Below are 22,074 nucleotides of genomic sequence, written 5' to 3' on the forward strand. Positions count from 1 at the left end.
ACACACACACACACACACACACACACCACTCTGGCATGTGCAGGAAGGAGGAGAATGTGCAGACAGTTTGTGTTTCCCTTGAAGAAATTGCCTATCAGCCTGTAGAAGAGACGGGTACTGTTTGGTTTTGCCATGAATATAAGTATTATATTATAATGAAAGAAAGCGAAGTCATGTGATTATTAGCTCAGAATGGGTGAGATTTTGTCTTAAGTTCTTCTAACACTTTGGTCCAGAGAAAGATGTTTTTACCTGCTGATCAGAGCGACAGTGAGCCTCCATCTGGTTCATTTATGGTCCTGTTTGATCACCAAGTTTCAGATTCAGATTCAGTTTTTGTTCGCCATAATCTTGTTTTGAGAAACACATTTGATGCACATCTAAAAGTACACTATCTTGTTTATTCTTTTTTATCTTATTTTCAACAATAATGAAGGCGATACAGACTTGGAAAGCATTTGGGACAATCATGTTTAGCACTTGCCATTAGCACTAAAATTAAAATAAAAAAATATCTACAGTACCTGTAAAGGGCTTCTCCGCTACCTATGAATTACTCCGCATCATCAGTGTATTTAGGAAGAAAAACCTGTCCCGATCATTACTGATCAAAATTAATTTAGAGAAGTGTATTTGTACTTTTTAAACAATTCAACAACAATAGTGTATTTTTCTGTGAAATTAAATACTGTTTTAAGTCTTTTTCGGAAAGTAATGCATGTAAATGTAAGAAATGTTTGCCATGTATACTAAAACTCTAATATCTGCAATGGTGTTAAAAATGTTCAAATGATAACCAGCTTGTCAACTATAAACACCTGCACCCTATGTCCTAACTGGACAAGTCTCACGTAGGACCACCCAGGCATCCTGTCATGACTGATCAGTATTGAGACTAATTATCTTTAAACCAGTTCTTAAAAGGTACCAGGACACTCAACACTACCTGATTTGGTTTGATTTGTTTTTTTTTCCGGATCATACAGATCTTTTTGTATTTTTACTATTTCATTTTATTTTATCCATGGGGGCGGGGTTACTTTAACAGCTATAGTTCTGGCACCTGCCATACCATTTGCTGTAGACATTCATATTCTCTGCAGGATCATTGACTATGTTTACGTGCACACTAATAGTCCAAAATTATTCAGAATATGACAATATTCCAAATTCGGTAAAGCTTATGTAAACTGTACATGGATATTCCGAATAAGGACCGAATATAGCCTTTTCTGATTAAGACATCTTGGATATTCTGGTTTTATTCATGTTTTAAAAGGCGTTCTTTGGACATGTGTACAGCGCATTTGGAATATACGTCTCAGTCTGGGTTTTCATGGACTTGGATCTCAACAGGTTTTTGGATATGCACACGAATACGCTATCGTTAAAGAGATGACGGTGCGGCTCCATCTGGCCGTGCGATGCTTCTGTAGCACTTTAGTCCTATGAGTGACGTCAAAAGATTTTTAACACACCCGCAAAGCATCTTGGGAAGACACAGCTGCAATTGAAAAAATGCGGCGCGTCAGAAAAGCTAGCCGATGCCCGTCTTTATGCAAATAAATCCGTTGAACGAATCACGACTATCGAATAGAAGTAGACAAAAATCTTTCAAAGTGGCCTTTTTCGATCTGAAATGAAGACAGATTCTGAAACAGGATGGCCTATTTCTGACTTAAAATGTTGTGACACGTTCGTCCAATCAGCTGCAAGTAAGGGGCATGGAGCTTTAACTATTGATATATGACGTTGTGACACCACGCTTCAGTCATGTTGCAAAAATTGAGCTGTACCGTGAAAGTGGGACGCTTTCTTCGCACAGTCCAACAAGTCCTCCACGGCTGGAAAACTTTGAAAAAAATCAGATTTTGCAACGCTAACAGGAATATTAGTGGAAAATTCTATTTCATTAGCCATGTAAACAGCTCAGTCGGAATATCATCTTTTTGGACTAAGGGCAAAAAACAGAATATTATGTGCATGTAATCTTACTCAGTGTTTTACTCAATTACACAATCCCCAATCCAAATACTCACTTCTTGAACAGCACTTTTTTCCATTTCCAATAAAAGTTGGGTTGGATATCCCAAACAATACTGGATGAATCCTCATGTTTTCGCGATTGCCTTATCTATCATTTAGTCACTCTCTTGACTCTCACTTTTGGGGGGTGGAATGACAAATCAAAACACCAAATTTGGTAAGTCACTTCCAGCATTCCTTGTCCCACCACTCACCAGGCATCTGGTAGACAGGACAGAGACTGGGAATTACACACGTTTTCCAAATGTGGAATGAGGCCTCTGGAAGGCCCACAGAAATCCTAATTGAAGCCACTTTTTCTCTTGGGACTTGAAAAGCAAAGGCAATAAGAGCTTCTTGGATCTGATGTTTCAGCCATGGTGTCTAATATTTGACAGTGAAAAAAATAACAAACTAATGCATCCACCAAGCAATAAGGGTGGGTCTGGGTCAGCCACATTACAAACAGACATGTTTTCTCACTTCCCTCTAGTGGTACAGCATCTACCATGAAAACAGTTTTGGGGTTTTATTTGTCGTGGTTACTGTAAAAAAAAAAAAAAAAAAAAAAACAGCCATTGTGTTAGGTTGTGAAGAGACTACCCTGAAACTCCACACACTTCATTTCTACCACAAAGAACACAATACTTTTTGCATAAACTTTGGCAAGGAACGTAATGCTCAAGGTTTAAAATACACAAATATTAATACTATTTCTGTAGCTTCCGAGTTGAATGAAGCATTGCTAGACATATAGGTGATTTGGGACTCCACTGAGCAGACCCAACCTACATTGGTATGAAGGAAGATACATGTCAGTCTTAGCCATAACTAAAGGAAATGCACTAAACTAGGTCATTATAATAAGGGTTAGATACAATGAGGTGTGAAAGTCATTATCAGTAAGATGTATGAATGCAGTGGCTAAAAGAGGCACGTGTTGTAATAGTAAAACAAAAAAATTATCCAAGCTTGATGAGCGGTGAAGGGGTTGGCCAACTTAAAAAACTAAAGAACACTGGTCAAGTGTTCCCAGTTATTTTAACCACAAGTAAAATAGCCTAATGCTGTGTTCAGACCAAACGCAAAGCGGATTTTCAGTGTGATTGCACACAAATTCAAAGTTGAGATTCTTTTTATGTTCTGACGTTGTTGAATCAGAAATTGAGGTAAAAATGATTGTGATATACTGTTAACAATGTAATTTCCCACCTTTTCCTTTGTTTTCCCAAAATGCATTAAAATTAACAGTAAATACCTGTAATCTGTGTAACCATATTGCTGTAATGGTATTTTCTCCCAGAATGCATTGCCATTTACAGTATGATCCTGTATAACGTTGAAACAGTAAGTTGAATTTGAGATTTTAGCTTTAAATTTGCATCAAAGGTTTACAATGTGTGTGTAGTTTAGCAGATGAGAACCACCAGCAGTATTACTATAGCAACAAAGAATGGGACACACCCAGGCAATAAACTAAGATGACAAGGTTTAGGAACTAGACTGCCCTGATGTCATTGTCTTCTGCCTTTTATCTTTTCTTTATGCCAAGACAAGTGTGTCTATGAGGGGCATTTATAGGCCCGTTTACATTTCTTGTATTGAAGGCAGTGTAAATATGTGGTTTTAGTTCTGTGTTTTGGTGGCTGGGTTTGAGTGTAGTGCACTTTAATTGCCTTGTTAAATCACACACAGTCCGGCTCATTTATTATCAAGATTAAAGTGAAGTAGTTACCACTAAATAACTTAAGACATGTGAGCGTGTGACCAAACACAAGCACACAAATAAGAGAATAACGGCTGTTCGCGATGGGTTCATGGTCTCATGAGTTATTTATTGAGACCTTTGTTTCCCCTGTTGTTACTGCACATGTCATCCTGCTGTCTGTTTACACAGTGTTGCCAAAAATATACAGAGGTATCAACACAATGTCTTGACTGTAACATGACATAACCCTCCACAACCCCTGAAGATTTGGTTCATTCCATATACGGCTGTGAATGGAAATTTGGAGTGTACCACCCACTCAGTTCTCTGCGGGGGCTTCAGGAAACATGGGAATCAACTGTTGCCAAGACAACACATAACATCACACACTGACATGCACACACTTGGTAGTCATTAAATCCCAAAGGGGTAAACAAGTAGTTGTTAGTGACTTCTTCTTCTCATATGTTCATACATTGTAACTAATGTCTTTATTAAGGGGAAAACACAAGACTTTTACTCAAGTAACGGTTGTTTGTGTCAGAGGTGATTTCAGGATGTTTTAAGTAGGTTTGCACAGGGGGGGGGCAATCATCAGTCAGCTGAATCAGAAACGTTCTGACACATTCAATTTTGTAATAGGAAACACAGTCAAATAGGAAACACAACAGAAATAATCCTATTTAAGGGGCCAGCATTAGGAACTATAACTTGTCCAATCAAACCTTTTACTGTTGTCTCCAACTAAGATCCTTTCTGAGAGCTAATTTGGGTCCTGAAATGACTCTACCCGTCATGTTGTTGAAATATTTATGATGGGAACATACATACATTTCCAAAATGCGCCGCCTTTTGTTGAATGAGGGCCCCAAACTATAACTATAATATTCTACATCAATTATACCTTACCCCAGAAAAATTACATTAATTCAACTCAACCCTGTCAGAAATGTGCTTCACATGTGATACTGAAGTTGGTTCCTTCTTGCACTCTATCTGGCTGTGTATGAAAGTTAGGCCTTTTTGGCATAATATCTGCGTCACTTTAACTAGGATCACAGGTGTTAATGTTCATTGCAGTGTCATGGAATTCTGGCTCCCCTCCTATTGACAGATTGTCTGTTGAGATGAATAGTTGAGATTTTGTATTTTTTTTTTTTAAATCACTTTGTCTCAGGAAACAATATGACACCTTTTTGAAGATTTGGCAGCTATATTTAGATCATATCGGTACATCTTATAAGGTAGTTTTTCCTATGTTATATCTCTATACTGTTTGTGTTGTTATGAGCGTGGTGAGGTGACGACCCAAATGCAAAGAAGAGGAGGCAGGCAGGAGCAGGTACACGGGGCTTTATTATAAATGGTCCAAGGCAAACACAGGAAGCAAAAGAGCGAGGCAACACCCGAGAGATACAAAAATCCAAAAAGGTCCAAGATTAAAAAAAAGACACAGGGGATGAGGAAAACGCAATAACAGGGAAACTACACGGAGTGGACAACTCACTGGGGAATCAGGAACAGCGACAGGAACAGGCAGGCTGACAAACAGGACTTCATGCAGCACAGGACAAAACGACCAAGCACTAGACAAAGGGAACACAGCGGTTAAGTACAAGAGGTAACAAGATAACAGGGAACAGGTGAGACATCAGGTGAATCACATTAGGGCGGGGCAGGACAATTGACAGAAAAACGTAAAGCTAGACAAGACAGGAAACCATACTATCAAAATAACACAGGAAGCAGAACAAACAGACACACAGGGGAACACAATACGGGACCGAACACCACAAGACTGGAAAGAAGCTAAGACAAAAACTCAAGGAGGCCAAACCGGAAAATATAAACCCAAACAACCCCCAAACCACAACAGAACCGCCCCCCCCAAATACATAATCCATATGTAAAAAACCCCACAAAAAACAAAAACGACCCAGAAGGGAGAAAAAGTACAGAGAGAGAGGGGGCTGGGGACCGGGGCACAGAGAAACCAAGGGAACAGGGGCACAGGGAAGCAAAGACACGAGGGCGCTCGGGACAAAGACTGAGGAGCATGGAGAACAGAGGCACAGGAGAGCAAAAAGAAAGGGGACCAGGACGTTAGGGGCAAGGAGAGAAAGAGACAATACAAGGGAGAGAGAGGAAATAAGACAGGGAGCGAGACAAAGACAAAACACGAAGACAAGCGAGAGACCGGGGGAGTGAGGCAGGGAGCGAGAACGAGGGGACCATACTCCCTGTCCACCTCCTCCAACCGCACCATCATAAGGTGCCACGTTAAAGTGGGACCCTCCTCGTGTAGGCGGCGAAACGAGCTGGCCACATAGTCCGCACACATTACATTAGGACGGGGCAGGACAATTGACAGACACACGTAAAGCTAGACAAGACTAGACAAGACAGGAAACCATACTATCAAAATGAAACAGGAAGCAGAACAGACTGACAGGGGACAACAAGACAGGAACGAACAACACAAGACTGGGGAGAAGCTAAGACAAAAACACAAGGAGGCCAAACAGGAAAAAATAAACCCAAACAACCCCCAAACCACAATAGGTGTACTGACATGTTTGCATGCATTACATATACGTATAAAACTGAACATAAAACACAAATTAAAAGGGGGCCGGTATTTTAATCCAAAACCCAATCTTTTTTCTAATCTTAACTAGACGTTTGGGTGTCTAAACTTAACTGTTGTCTCCGCATGACGGTCACCTGTCATATCTGTGACTGTCTTACTGTGGATATCTTATGAATTGTTGTACATACATTGTTAGAGAAGTCTGTTGAAGTACAGGCTAAAATACTGTGTTAAAATTAAGACACTTTCTGCAGTGATTTTTCAGAGGTGTTTTTTTTAAACCTGTTAGTGAGCATGCATTCATTGTGTGTATTTAATATTTTACCAATTCTCTTCCCAGCACACTTCCTATTATAGACCATTGTCATGGCTGTTGTTTGATAATAATTATTGGTAGTAGTAGTAGAACACGGCTGCCTGTGGTGATCTCCATTGTGTTGAAATATTGAAACAGTTTTGTGTATTTCTTTAGGTTTACTTCAGTAAAAAAAGCATGTACCCACGCATGTTAAAGAGGAGAAAAGGGAAGGAAATGGCAATAGTGAATAGTAAGAGGAGAGGGAATTCCCTGTTTCACTAGCTGACCTGTTGACCCGGAGGTCACGGATAGTTGTCATTACATGACAGAGTCCTATTTTATGAACATGAACAGAGTCCTATGTTAGAGTTCAGTGTTTACTTTTGAGTTCTCAGTCTAAGAAATTTTTTTGAATGCCTTTGTTGTCATTGCATTTAGGTACAATGAAATTGTAGAGCCACGCTAGTAAGCTGCATTATCATTGTAACACATAATGTATATATCAAACTAATCTAACAACACATTCATTGCAAATACACCCCCCCACACACACACACGCGCGTACCAAAAACATCTCACTGAGCTGCTGCTGAGTAATACTGCAAACTGCATCATTAAAAAAGTTTAGCTTCATTTAAGACTGTTATTGCTTTGGGAAAGAAGCTATTCTTAAATGTACTAGTCCTTGTTTTTAGACATCTGTAATGTCTCCCTGAGGGCAAGAATTCAAACAGTGGATCACCAGATTGAGAATGTGTCATGTGTAATTTTGGTGACTTTTGAGAGCAATCTTGAGTTGGAAAATTCCTCTAGTGATGGAAAAGGACAATTAACAATCTTCTGTGCTGTGTTTATCACTCTCTGTATTCAACACGCTGAAAATATGCACAGAAACAGAAAAAGGACTTGTGACTAGTGTGTCATCAGACAGGCCTGAACTGGTAAACTTTTGATATCAAAACTAAAAATATGTCAGCAGGAAGAGATTGCTGCAATGCAAGATCTAGGTGATCCAGCTCAAAACTCACAAGTTCAGACCGATGTGAGGAGACACTCCTATTGTTAAGCGTGTTTCAGTATTTGTCGCCTCTGTGAATTTTTCTGTTGCCTTTTTTCAACGTTTTCGATGTTTATGTCGCTTTTTTCAATGTTTTTTTGTCACATTTTTTGAGTCTGTTGCCTTTGGACGTTTTTGGCTAATTGTCAATCGGGAGAACCTGTGGTTGTTCTGCTTTTGGTTTCGTGGACAAGCGTTAACCCGTGTGTTGTCTTCCGGTCAACTATGACAAAAACCTGTTTTGGTCACTTTATTCAACATTATTATCGCTTTTTCTGACATTTTTGTCACTTTTTCAGTGTTGTGGGTGCCTTTTTGACATTTTTATTGTTAACATTTTCAGCGCTTATTTTGAAGGCCCATTTTTTGTGCCCAAAAAACCACAACTTAACTCAAAACGGGTCAAATTTGACCCAAGGACAACATGAGGATGAAGTCATGGTACTGGGTTGAAAATAGTCAAGGCCTATTTAGTCATTCCTGCACGTTGTTGTCTATAAGGCTTCCCGCTACGGAGTACAGTCCGGTTAATACGAAGTGCTAATGTTCGACTCCTCCGACGGCAGCACCTATAGCTACAAAAAACAAACAAACCATCACCTCATACACAGTCAGTGGTGCTTGTTAAGATGCGACCGCGACGTGCTAGCGAAAAGAAGCGAAAGAATTGGATAAGGGAAAGCGTAACCGCGTCTTTGAAAAGGCGAGAAGCTCTAGAAAGTTACGCAGCCTCCAGACTCAGCAACTTTTTCATTAAAACCAGCGAGAAGGACACGCCAAATGAAGACGAGGACATGGGTAAGCTAGGCTATATTTGGAGCCGTGCAGGATGCTAACGCGTGTGCAAAACATTATATAACGTTGGCTACAAATCTTCGTGAATGTTAGTGAATCAAACTTTTTCTTTTAGCTCCTAGAAGCAGCCAAAGTCCACTTTGCTTCTATCAGTGAAGAGCCAAGCAAGCAGCATGAGCCCAGAACTCCAGATTGGGCAGGTAAGGTTGCTTATTGAGTGAATAGGCTATTAAAAGAACTAGAATTCATATTAATGAAGTATGAGTATGGTGTAGACCTCGGCCATACGAAAAATACCCAGAAATTATCAATGATGCCAGATGATTCACACTAATGAAATTGACTTGACTTGATCAGAAAGCTTTGTAAAAAGGGGAGATTTGTGCTGGACATTGAAAGTCAGAAGCAGAGCCAGTGGTGGGTATAGCTAAGCTGTTGTAGTCCTACCAGAGTGTGAACAAGCAAGATTAGTTACAATGTAGGCTGGTCTACTGTATATCCACGAGTTTCCTCTTCCTGGATTGCACCGTTTCATCCTGGAATTCTGCCAAATTTCACTCTTTTTGGGTTGATGTCCATTTCCGTCCACTTAATTAGGACCCGAGTGCCGACAGCCGCGAAGGCCCTGTTGAAACTGAAGGAATTCTTTCTTTCCTCTCCTTTCTTTTGGCAAATTAATTGCGTTCTTGAGGGGTTTAAGATACTCAAAAACTCACAAAAATCTGCAGTTGCATCAATTCTGGTGAAAATGTTTCAGGAATAGGCGCTCGAAAATGGCTCGACACCATCATGCTTTTTGCCATCTAAACAGGAAGTTTTGAGAGAGTTCTGTACTAATGGCAGTAATGGAAGATGCAAGCGATGCCATTCGGTCTGCTGTGGCAACACTGAGGAATAGGCAGAAGTTAAAGCCCGAGCAAGAACTATCTTTGCTGAGTTTTTTTGTGGCCATGATGTTGTGGCCCTCCTCCCCACGGGGTTAGGGAAAAGTTGGATTCTCCAGCTCAGTCCGTCAGTGGTAAAGGAGTTGGACGTTTGACGACCAATCACTAACGTTTGCTTGTGGCAGATCCAGAGTGGCTCTGGGCAGACCCAATAGTTTTAAACTTCAACAGAGTACCCACCTTTAAGGAAGTTAACACTTGTCAATGGAGAGTGGCCAGACGCTCTGTACAAATGAAAAGTACCAGAGTCTGGGAGGACCAGGCTACACATTGACTGCAGCTGTATAAGAATGTGGGAAATGTGTGTTCCATGGGATTGTTATAATCTTAACCACACTCTTTTTCCTAAACGTAACTAGTTGTTTTAATGCCTAAACTTAACTTTCGTTGCCGCATAACGCTCACTTTTTTTTTTGCTTAAACTTAACCGCAACCTCCACCAAAACGACCGACAGCAAACATCTACTAACTGCGGCTGTGACCGCGGTCTAGCCGTCGGCAGGAAACGCTGGGGCGGCTTAAACAGCAAGCTACTGCCGCTCTGCGTCATGGAGCTCTGGAGCCTATGTCATGTGACCAACCCACGGCCTCCTAGTTTTCCTACGATATACGTTTTAGTGTGCATAACGTTTTGTACAATATTTTAGGAACCAATTCATGAGAATGCGTTGCTAAGTTAAAATAAGTCAGTTTTAATTTTTATTAAAAAAACAAATGGAACCCAAATATTCCACAATGTCTACAATATTTGGAGCGCCTCCTCAGGGTCTGAAGCCCCTGTCACTATAAAGAAGATCCCACATCTTCCGCTGAAAGTTGCCAAAGAGGTGTTTATTCAACTCTGTGGTAACTGTAGAACCCCCATGTATGTACTGTACTAGGAGGGAGAAACGGGAACAGCCCGGGTTTGTCAGGTTTTGTCATATCACATCGACAGGACATGCCTCATGGGATTAAAAACAGGAAGTGAATCAAGGGATAAAGATAGTCACACTTCCTGACATCCCAGCAGAGAATGAGAATAAAGGTTATCTTAGTTGTTTTGGACATTCTTGAGACTGTGGTATGTTGGAAAACACAAGCCATTGTAGTGAGGTGGCAGGTGAGGCATTGCACTGTGGAGATATACCATTCAAATCTTCTTTTATACCCTGCATCAATCCAATTATTTGTCCATCAATTAACCTGAAATAATTCAGTTTAAGTTAAGGTGAAGCTAACTGAAATGTTTTTTTGTTTTTACATTTTAAGGGCTTTTACACTTTAAAAAATAAGATTTCTTTATATGTTAGTGGATTCTTATCCATTAAAATAAACCCATGTTAACAAAAGCATTCAGATGATCCATCAAAAAATCCCTAAAACCTATTGTGTGCAATTTTTTTATTAATGAACGTTCGTTACATTCAAGCCATTGCCAAATGAGTGGCTACAAAGCTAACTAAGACTTTCATCTCCACACAACTCTCTCTGTATTTCTTAGTATGGCTACGTAAATGATGTAGTTAGGCCACTTTCACGCGCAGAAGCTTGCGAGCATCCGGCTTTAGATTTTGATAATTCAAATTCAGAGCTACTTTTAATCAATTTTCAATTCAGAATTGAAATGCTTTGGCTATTAGTTACTTATTTTTGCACACAAAACACATGTAGTTTATAAGATTTGATGTTTTATTACAAATTATCTAGCCATCAATATAACGGCCTACAAGTCCAGCTGGAATGATTAGACATGCAACTATTTGGATCCTTTACACTTTCTACATTTAGAGAATTTTTCTGCATTGAGCATTTCACTTTTAGGTACATTTTCCTGACTATGCTTACATACGTTTACTTAATTACTTGGTATTAGTACTTAAGTGAAAGATCTGATATTACCGCTGTACACTAGGCACGGTAGAAAATACAGTAAAATGCAGCATAAGCAGCAACTTCTGGTAACTCCAGAGGAACACAGATATCATGAAAGAATGTCCATATACAAAGGAAAAAGGGAAGTTAAATGGTGGGCTTGGGTGTTGACAACAACTCCAACATGACAGGAAATGCTGCTGCTGCTGCTGTGACGAGTAAATGCATCACCTCACAGAAACAGAATTTGTACAAATGACACTTTCCTTCTTGATAAGCACATTTGTCATTCTTGGTAATCTCCATGAGCAGAGGTGACCTGAGCACACTGTAGCATTATTCACTCTGCTGGGTAAACCTCAACAGCCCACTGTGTGGCAAGACTTTCCAAACAATTGATTTGTGACTCTCAATTAAAAGTGAAAGACTAAAAAAGAAATCCGTTGGTTAATTGAGATGTCATCAAAACCAAATTTTTTTTCCTGCTAGATTACTGATATTAAAATGTGTGTTTGACTCCTCCATGTTCTACATATTATGACTTTGCTCTGTGCTCTTGATTCTTTTTAAACTCAACAGTTTCTTACATAATCTTTCCATTGCTCTGAACAGAATCATGCATTGTGTAAGCAACAGGATACACAGTGTGTTTTCTGATGGCGAACCACGAAGTAGGAATGGAGACTTTTTTACTGTTTGCCCTGAGTTAACTTGCACGTGGTTAGAGTGAGTAAGGTGGGTGAGGTTACTGTAAACCAGACCGAATGTGCAGACAGAAGATTGGCATGCTGCATTCATGCACACACTCACATTAATCTAGACACCTAGACATGCACAGTTACATAACCTCACCGGTTCTTGCTGCTGACCCTCTATTAAACCAGACACAACCCAAAGAGTCTGGAACACATCGCATACCTGCCCTCCAACACTGGAACCATCAAAAATCTAGATAAGGCCGGCAGTGATTTCAAAGATAACACACTGCACTGCACCAATGTGGGTTTTGCCTAGAATCGCCCAGTGTTTGCATGACCTGGTGCATGGGCATAGATTTAGGGAGGGATGCAGGGGATATGTTTAAATATATATTAATTTATTTGCACATCAGGTTTCCACTTGCAGTCCTGACTTACTGCCACCCACGCCCCTTCCTTTCTACCTGCAAAAGAGAGTGACTCACTGTCTCTTTGGAGCCCATTTGCACCACCCATGAGGGACCATGAGTCAGTCTTCCCTCAGCTCCCTAACTTTGATAATAGTGTCTTGCAAAAAGACAAAACAAATAGTCTAAAGTCTGCTGCTGTTTGGCACCGTGGGCTTGGGTGTGAGTTGGTGTGCACCACCAAAACACACAAATACATTCATATTATTAAATTAAGAAAACTTTCCACTGAAAACACTCATTCGTTGACCCCCAACCCGAACCTTTCACCTATCATCTAACCTTAACCACAAGGATAAAAATTTTTTAATAGACATTCTCAGTCTCTACTTCCTGGCTTTTAATGAATTGAATTATTAAAAAAGTGCAGTTAAGTGTTAGTGCAGTTGGCGTTGGAGTGGATGTGGTTGGAGGTACGCTACATCACCTTAGAGATACGGGATGGCAAATTAAAAGACAAAGCATAAAGTTTGTCAATAAAATGTTGGTCATAGTGACTCAAACAGTATTTCAATTTGAATCCTAACATGTTGGCTACTTTGTAATCATCGCTCAAACAAATGTAACTATATTATTTAAATAACTTGTTATACATCTAATATACAAAAATTAATAAAAGGAACAATGAAATGTTCTTTATGTGCCGGTGTTGAACAAAACAAGAGAGTAACATCTATCATATGTTTTGGTCCTGTGATTTGCTGTCAACGTTTTGGAATTCTGTAATTCAGCGTTATCAAACATATGGCCCGAGGGCCAGAACCGGCCCCTTCAAGTGAGAAATTTGCAGAGAAGTCATTGATTCCAATTCCAAATATAACACTTTAATCTTAGAGATATGCATGATATTGTTTGGTAAATTTACTACTTTAACCTTTGAAATTCTGAATTAAAACTAGATGACTATATTAGACTAAACTTAGAAAAACAATCTCTGAATATTCTACCTCTCTCCCAGATCTGTGACATTATTTATTTTCCTACAATGGCCTTAGAATGCTGTCGTAGCAGAACATCAAAATGCAATATGGACCCTTGGAATAAAGTTCATAAAACATATATGGATCTTGCTTTGATGGCTGCAAGGAAGTGCATTACAAAACGTACATAACATACACCCATATTAAATGAAATAAAGATTTTTCAAAGAGTCCAACTATATGTGCACATGCATGCACATTGGCCGTCCGGGAAAGTTAAAAGCCCTTGGATTAGCAGCGTTCTCCCAAAAGATATTTCCCAATTTGATGTCTTTATTTGTCATCTCTCCCTTCTATTCTCTGCTGGTCTCCAGCTTAAAGCTTCACCACAGCACAGCTGCTGTTGTGGCTCCCACTGGCTCGGTACAGTTTTACACAAATGGACGTGATTAGACGATAGACTCAGCAGAAGCCATGCTCTCTGATAACAGTCCAGAATCCAGCTGTCAGACCGGGCAGCAGCTGCTGTCAAGGTCACAGATGTGTCTCCGTGTGCTCCAGTAGGCCTATACTTTGAGAATTAAACCTCCTTTCTTTTTCTAATCCAGATATCATTTTGTCTGTATTTTTCTGGGTATTTGGTAAGCTGAAGTGCAGTTTAAACTTTGTTATTTTATATAAAGATACTACGATTTTTACTCAAATACATTGTTTCAAAAACTGACATTTTCTTTCCCACCGGAATGTTTCTCGGAATAAAAAACAAACTATTGGACTATCGTGAGAAACAATCAGTGTTTACATGCAGTTTCATACCACAGAGGACTCCTATGCTAAATTTAGTCCCTCCCAAAGTCATCATTTTGTAGACGGCACTGCCGTAGCTCCATGGTTTAACTCCCAAAACCTGCAAAAGTAAACAAACGTCACAAAGAATCTCATTTAGTCTGGCTGGACAGTGTGAGAGTGTATAGGAAGGCCCTCAGAGCAGCCCACTGCTCATCATTGATAAAGGAAAATAAGAACAACCCCAGGTTTCTTTTCAGCGCTTTAGCCAGGCTGACAGAGGCTCACAGCTCTATGGAGACAGGTTTTCACTCTCAGTAGTAACCAGTGGTGGAATGTAACTGAGTACATTTACCATAGGAACTGTGCTTTATTCCAAATGTTGAGGTACTTGAACTTTACTAGAGTCTTTTCTTTTCATGCCAATTTCTCCTTCTACTCCGCTACATTTCATGGAAAAATAGTGTACTTTTTACTCCACTACATTCATCTGACTGCTGAAATTACTTTACAAATTGATTTACAAAAAGAGTTTTGCACACAAACACATCTAATATTTTATTATAAATTTAACTAGCCAACACTATAATGGCCTACAAGTCCAGCTGAAATGATTAGACCATTAAACACTCAGCTTTTTGGATCGTGTACACTTACTACAATGTGAGGATGTTTGTAAATATAGTACTTTTACTTTTAAAACTTTAAGTACATTTTCCTGATGGTACTTACATACTTTTACTTAGGTAACATTTTCAATGAAGGACTTTTACTTGTAACAGAGTATTTTTACAATGTGGTGTCAGTACTTTTACATAAGTAAAGGATCTGAATGCTTCTTCCACCACTGTTGACAAGGGAGCAGGGAGGGGTGATACACCGTGTTCGTCACAGAGGGGGAACTCCTCAAGAAAAGGGCTGCATGGTATAAATGAGTAAGATTTTCATAAATAAATGCATCTCTGTGGCCTTCACTGGACACTGTTTTTCCGCGTGATGCCTGGGGGAACAGGCATGTACAGTTGAGTAAGTGGCTAACACGTGCCCTACAATCAACAGCTCCATTCATTAGAAGCAACACTCGGTTACTCTCTCTGTTGTCATCGTAAATCTGCAACTTTACTGGAAGTGTGCCGTGTTTGTTGAGCCCAAACTATGAACGGAGCAAATGGAAGAATGTGCTCAGGGCCCAGCCTTGACATGTACTGACAACCAGTGCTGGAATGTAACTAAGTACAGTTACTCAAGTACTGTACTTACCTACAAATGGTGAGGTACTTGTACTTTCTTTGAGTCTTTTCTTTTCATGCCACATTCTATTTCTTCTCCGCTACATTTCAGAGAGAAATATTATACTTTTTACTCCACTACATTCATTTGACTTCTTTAGTTACTAGTTACTTTACAAATTAATATTTTTGAACACAACACGTAGTTTATAAAATCTGATGTTTTATCATAAAACTAGCCAACAATATAACAGCCAGCTAAAATGACTAGACCATTAAACACAACTGTTCTGATCCTTTACACTTTCTACAATTTGAGGATGTTTCCGCATTGAGTACTTTTACCTTAAGTACATTTGCCTGATGATACTGACATACTTTTTCTTAAGTATTAATTTCAATGCATGACTTTTACTTATAACCGAGTAGTTTTACAGTGTGTCGTAGGTACTTTTACCTAAGTAAAGGATCTGAATACTTCCGCCCCCACTGCTGACAGCTCTGAGGGGTTGAACCTTCACCGTGCAGCGATGGGCGATGAGATGGGAAACGGGACTGAGGTTGAAGGGCCATGTTTTTGTCAACACTGCGAGGAGTGAATCACTGAGGGGAGGTGCGTGCCAGTCGACCGAGGTTCAAATGAAAATCCAAGTTGCGCCAAGGGTCCTGTTGGAACATAACTAAATATTGTCTCATGGGTGACTGTGATTCATGTGATAGGGCTGTAGCCAGTGTTGTAATGTAACACAGTACAAATTCTTAGTTACTGGGTTGTACTTAAGTAGAACTTTCACATAGCTGTACTTTGTTGTTTATATTTTTGAAAACTTTTACTTTTACTCCGATACATTTCCTGAATATAATGTATACTTTTACCTTAATTAAATTGCCCCTAAACCTCCTCGTTACTTGCAAGAAATGTTTCTGTACGTTGGAGTGATAGTCTTCCTAAAGAAAATTCTGTTTCTGTTCCTTGTGTACATTAGCAGGAGAGAATGACTCAAGTAACTCTACCTTTTGTTACAGTAAGTGGCGCTCTGCAAAGGCACAACTGGTTGTTGCTCCGTTGGCACCGTTAATTCTGCGAGTCCTTTTCAGCTAGATGTCACCTTTCTCTTTCTTTGCGTTGGCGTTCTAGACTCTGGTGGATTTCCGAGGACTATGGTTAACTGCTCCTCAGATCTCTGCAGGGTAAATCCAGACAGCTAGCTCCACTATCTGTCCCATCCGAATTATCTGTTGCATGACTAAAACTACTTTTGAACGTATACATGTTCCACTAAAACAAGTTCCTTCCCGAGGCTTTTTTGCAGAGGCACCGTGGCTCTGTCTGGCGCTTTGCACTGCACACAACGATTGTGATTTAAAAAACATTTTTTGTAATGAAAGGGCAATAAACTGGAGCATGTTTTTCTCCCATCCTAGAATCCTGTGTGGACTAGCCAGACCTTCCTCCGCAGCGCTGTGGGGGAAGGTCCGGCAATGCGAGACTACTAAAGGAGTTATTTATCTAGGTCTCTTAAACCGGGTATGCTCACTTTTTTTTTAGTCAAGGTGAAGTGTATACATGGCATTTGTGAAACCGGGGCATTTAGCAGAACTACAATCCGTGTTTTAAGACATGGCATCGAATGAGATGACAAGGGAATCACTTCCTTAGATTCAGCTACAGCACTTTACATCTAATGTAAAAGCTTGTACCTATGGTGACGTAATATTAGGTGAATCAGTTTTGATTCAGTGTCAGTCTAGATTGGAAATTGGGAGTTTAAGCAACAGTAGTTGGTTTCAGACGTCCGTGTAATGAAAACTGCAGAGCAAGTGAAGAAGAATACCCAGAAGAAGAATGATGGATGATTAAGACAATGCTCACATCATGATGTAAAGATGAGTCTAAAGCATGCTGCTTTGTCACATTCAATATTTTCTCCAGCTCCTGACAAATAGTTTCACAGGGTGTGTGACTCATCAGCTCTGTGTGTGTGTGTGTGTGTGTGTGTGTGTGTGTGTGTGTGTGTGTGTGTGTGTGTGCGTGTGTGCGTGCGTGCGTGGCTCAAAAATGTATGTCATAGTTAAGATGTTACATGATACACGTGCAGGATATAACTAGAGCTCCACTGTGGGACTGTAGGGTCCATGCGTGGGACAGCAGCAGTAAGGTGGGACGAGAAGTGACACACACTCACGTATTCACACACCAAACGCACACATATGCACTGGGCTTTGAATCACATGCCTCACTGTTTTTGTTCTCAATCTTTTTCTCATTGGGACTCGGTTTCGGTTTAAGCGGTCTCGACTACAACACTGCACAAAAAAGGATGTTTTGCTGCCTTGTCATCTTAACTAGTTGTCAGTTAGCTATATACTGAGGGAAAATAATTTCACTGTGGCCCCCAGTGGCTCCCGCCGGCAACTTTTAATGTGGACTGTATTTTTGCATGTACTTAAGGAATGAGTCAATGTAGTGAACAATCAGCACTCCTTAAATGTCAATATTCTTTGACCATTCCTTTAGTTTTTTTATAGTCTCTCTTGCATGACGCCTCAAAAATAATATGCATTTCAAATATTGTATTTCCTCACTTGGAGAAAACCCTAGCCCTTTGTTCAGACTTTGACTTTGTGTTGAGCGTGGTTTGGCTTTGTGTCATGCTTGTGCAGACTTTGCCAGTATTACCAGGGTGAACATGGTGTTCATTCCAAAGAGGGAAAGATCCAATAATAGTGAGTGAATGTGGTTTTTACAGGAAGAAGCTGAGTGCCCCAGCGGTTAGGGGGCGATTAGTAACAGGAAGTTACTCATGGAAAATGAAAGTTACACACAGGAGAAAATATGTGTGGTTCTGTTGTAGCTATTTATAGGACCAAAAAAAATTTTCTGAATATAGAACATTTTGACCACTTAACGTAGTCATAGACAGAAGGTCTGAAGGGCAGCCTATGGTAATCTGTATGCATAAGAGACAGAGAGCTACTGACTGTCTCAAATCAGACCCAGCTGTGAGTTTCATCTCAGTTACCAGCACAGAGATGATTATGATGAGATTATTTTTTTCATATATATTTCTATATTAATTCATAGAGCTCTACACACACACCAGTTAAGTAGTTGCAGTGATAAATATTTTGTTTGGTACCCCTAAAATTGCATGTTTCTTGGCTGAGCCCCAAATGTTGACAACCTTTTTTTATCTTTCATTTTCCAGGCATTTATATTGATTGTGTAAAGATGGAATGTTTGCAGTTACACAACTTTGTGATTAATAACACATTTCAAGACAACATGCCAGGGATAGGAAGTGCTTTCTGAAACAGGAATCTTTGTTTGACAAAAAAAGGCTAGATAAATAAAATAATTAAAAACTAACTCAGGGTCACGTATTAGCTTTTTAAATAACTTAACAAGGCCTGTATCTCCTCAGGGATTGGAGTTTTTTTGTTTTAGATGAAATGGCATGCACATCATGTGTGCAGAAATCAATCACCAAAGTATATGTGACTTAATATCAGCTCAACGGTCCGTATTTTTACAATAGGCTACATATACTATGAATATTTGTATTATTTTGTCCACAATTTTGTAAGCAGATTCACAGGATAATAAAAAGCTGCATATTACAGACGCACTCATGTTATTCCAATGGTAAAATGTGGCTTTTTAGCGCCTCTTTGTGGTACCATACTCTTACTACAGAACATCCACTGTAAGCCACTGAAACCAATCCGATGTAGTTCAAGCCAGTTTGCTGCGATTTGCAAACCGGTGACGTGAAATGGCTTTATGCAAATAAGTACACAATTAGGAACATGCAACGTAATAGTTTACATGCAATTGTTGCTTGTATATCAACGGTTTTATCGGCTGACTTGGTCAGGTGGCGCCGTGGCTTAGTTGGTTAAAGCGCCTGTCTAGTAAACAGGAGATCCTGGGTTCGAATCCCAGCGGTGCCTTTTGTCTCGATTGCATGTTTTCTAATGTTTTATCTTTACACGAGAACATATCTAATTTATTCAGCTCCTTTTTTTACAATGGTCCGTCTGTGATGACCTTGTTGTCTTCTTCTCAAATTTAAAAAAACGCTGCGAGCAGGGTTCGAACCTGCGCGGGAAGATCCCATTGGATTTCAAGTCCAACGCCTTAACCACTCGGCCATCGCAGCCAATGAATCCATAACGATGTGCATTCGTTACTTGACTCGTATAGCTCGGATGTAGGACGTTTATTTGGTTTTTGGGGGAACCCCCACTTTTTTTATCTTATTTTTTTTTTGTTTTACTATGTTGCACATGAGACTTACAGTGACTTGCAAAGATACATACACTATACTGGATGTACCCAATTGATAGGTCAAACTGCAAACAGACACCACTAAATGGTTGTTTTCTAATTTTCCCATGAACAACAGTTAAAGTTGCTCAGGCTACTGACAAATACCATAATTCCTCCGCTCAATTAGGCTTAAGCGATGCACGAGCTTGGCTCCCATTAGCTCCCCCGTAGTTCACACCCAGGTTACATTAAACATCATGCATCCATCGCTGCCACAAAAAGTTTTGAACATTATGAGTGTAGAAAACGAAACGCAAGCATTCAACAGCCCGAGAGTCTGTTTCATGCAAAAACCACACAGTTGCTCTGTCTCTTTTCTTTCTTTCTTTCTTTCTCCTTTAAGGCTTTTGTGCATAACCTTATGATATTAATGAACGTCCGTTACATTTAAGCCATTGCCAAATGAGTTGCCACAAAGCTAATTTGCTAAGTTGCGATTACGGAAGGCTTGTATCATGTGGACGCACCGACTGTTTGGTTGTCATTGCTTAGAAATCTTATTGAGGGCCACTGAATGAACTACAGCTTTAAGTGCAGTTGGAAAAAGGTGATTTTTGCGTCGGTTCCTGCCGCTGTGAAACCCTGATCAAGCGTCACAATTTTACGAGTTGGGAGTGAGAACGGATTGGTATCTTCGGAGGCACTTGTACTTTGCTTCAACACTCATGGACAGTGAGCCCCACCCAGTGTGTTGTTAAGATGAGGCCCCCTCCCTAAGGTGTCGGTACAAAGATCCGTGAGTCATCACCTGATTAGCACTCCCCGGGGTTTCCATAGATATCATGTAATTGGCTAATCATGCTCTCTCTATACATAGAAAGTTGACATATGACCCTGCTACACTTTGCCCTGTAATAATAAAAAAAAAAAGTGTGTAGCTACAGTTAAAACATGAAGGCCTATATAAAAGTCTCTCACAGAAAGCTGATCAGTTAGTAAACTTTTGAAAACGTTAAAAAAAATGTCAAAACAAGCGACAAAAGCATTGAGTGTCTCATAGGTCAAAGAAGGGACAACAACTTCTGAAAAAAAGCCCAAAATGTCAAAATAAAGTGACAAAAACTTAGTTAAAAAAAGTGACTTCTTTAAACTCCCAAAACCAACCTTTGTAGGCAACGAAAGTGGCCAATCAAATAATAATCACATAATCCGACAACACATTCTCAAGAATCGGTTCGTATGATAATGTACAAAAACTTGTGTACAAGAATTTGGACAATAACCTACATGCATACACCTACACCTACAGAATGACGGCGTAATGTTAAGTAGAGCAGTTTTTACAGTCAACAAAAGTTTAGTGTCAGCCTACTGTGAGGATGCTGTGGTTTCAAAGGCCCTGGAAGATAAGTTTAGCTACTAACAAGTAGCAAAGATTAGAAAAAAGATGTTCTCTTATTTGGTACTCCTGAGACAAAAACACCCTTTTTTTGAGCCATAAGGAGCCCTTGTGTTTTATGATCCATTGCTCCCTCGTGGATATTCGCGCTCTTATCAATGTGATGCATACAGCAATACTTACGTGGAAGACATACTAATTACTGTGCATTACTTTTCATTGTGTGTTGTACAAATGGTTCATTAATTAGGCCAGACACAATAGAGTGTAACGCTATTTTTCACAAGTAGTCACTCAAACCGGCCATATGTAAGGCTCTGACACACCAACCCGATGTTCGACAGGCAGAAAAGTCAGACTGATCATTCGGCTCCTGTCCGTCTAAAAAGTGCCTCGGAACACACCGAAGCGACACCAACTTGAGCATAAGTTCTGCGTGTGTGCAATACATAAAAGGTCTCCATAACAGCAGGTGGCGCTAGTCTGTATTGTCGGCCAAAAAATAAATGCAGTTGCTAAATTTTAAATGCTATGAAGTTAAAGAAAACACCCAAAATTCAATGACCTGCTCAATCACTGCTAAGTTTGTTGTATGAGTTCCATTCAACATCCATCCATGCATCCATATTAATTTAGGGCAATTTGCTTATAAGAAACCCATATTTCTGATATTTAAAAAAATTTAGAAAACAGGTCAAATTTGACCCGAGGAATACCTAAGGGTTAAACTAACAAAGAAGAGATTCACTCCTACAACATACTGTCAGCGTTGCTAAATGCTGTCCCCATGGGGAACACCATGGAGACACAAATAAACCTCAGCCCTGAAATAAATACCAAAATGCAACTGTTACCCAAAGCACCCCCCTCATAATTACACCAAATGTGCCCTGTCGTGATAAGAAATCGTTCAAGTGTCCTCACGTTACAGGAGTTCCTGTCTGTCTCCGTATCTTTGAGACTGGGACACACACACACACACACACACACACACACACACACACACACACACACACACACACACACACACA

General features: G+C 39.9%; 1 long non-coding RNA gene and 2 other non-coding genes across 3 annotated transcripts in view; 2 read left to right on the forward strand and 1 right to left on the reverse strand.

The window, feature by feature from the left end:
• Positions 1-6,741, forward strand: part of LOC117934879 — a 19,271-nt gene extending 12,530 nt beyond the window's left edge. Inside the window, exons 2-3 of the long non-coding RNA XR_004654581.1 lie at positions 2,919-2,927; positions 6,730-6,741. This is a non-coding gene — a long non-coding RNA (uncharacterized LOC117934879). The remainder of the gene's footprint in view (positions 1-2,918; positions 2,928-6,729) is intronic.
• A 12,510-nt stretch (positions 6,742-19,251) lies between these two features.
• On the forward strand, positions 19,252-19,325 carry trnat-agu. Its single transcript has one exon. It is a non-coding gene; the product is annotated as a tRNA-Thr (tRNA).
• A 127-nt stretch (positions 19,326-19,452) lies between these two features.
• trnas-uga lies at positions 19,453-19,534 on the reverse strand. The gene has a single exon. It is a non-coding gene; the product is annotated as a tRNA-Ser (tRNA).
• Positions 19,535-22,074: the final 2,540 nt, after the last annotated feature.

The sequence above is a fragment of the Etheostoma cragini genome, chromosome 19 (assembly GCF_013103735.1).
Source record: "Etheostoma cragini isolate CJK2018 chromosome 19, CSU_Ecrag_1.0, whole genome shotgun sequence".
Taxonomy (NCBI): Eukaryota; Metazoa; Chordata; class Actinopteri; order Perciformes; family Percidae; genus Etheostoma; species Etheostoma cragini.